Consider the following 319-nt stretch of genomic DNA (forward strand, 5'->3'; position numbering starts at 1 on the left):
TTCTCTTAAGAAAGCTTCCTCTCTCTTCCAATATTATCTGAGCACCTCTTTGGCCAGAGTTCCTTGGGTGTAAGGGCTGGTTTCAGAAGACTTCCATAAGCAAATCCAGAAGCGAGGCTTCTTGGATATCTGCGTCATAATCGCTTTCCCAAATCAACACGCAGACAGCAAACTTAGGAGATAAGCCAGAAAGTCACAAACCCCTGGAAGAAAACCGAACATGTAGGTGCAGCTTGGCGTCTTCTAGTGGGGAGGGCTGGAGTGGTGCAGAGGCGGAGCTGAGACCCAGCATGTGCCCTGCCACGCTCCCAACCCTGGC

At 51.1% G+C, this 319-nt stretch overlaps 1 protein-coding gene across 1 annotated transcript in view; it reads left to right on the plus strand.

Moving 5' to 3' along the window:
- Rnf213 (ring finger protein 213) overlaps positions 1–319 on the plus strand; it is a 110,078-nt gene that overhangs the window by 79,597 nt on the left and 30,162 nt on the right.

Source organism: Mastomys coucha, unplaced genomic scaffold (assembly GCF_008632895.1).
Source record: "Mastomys coucha isolate ucsf_1 unplaced genomic scaffold, UCSF_Mcou_1 pScaffold5, whole genome shotgun sequence".
In the NCBI taxonomy this organism is placed as follows: Eukaryota; Metazoa; Chordata; class Mammalia; order Rodentia; family Muridae; genus Mastomys; species Mastomys coucha.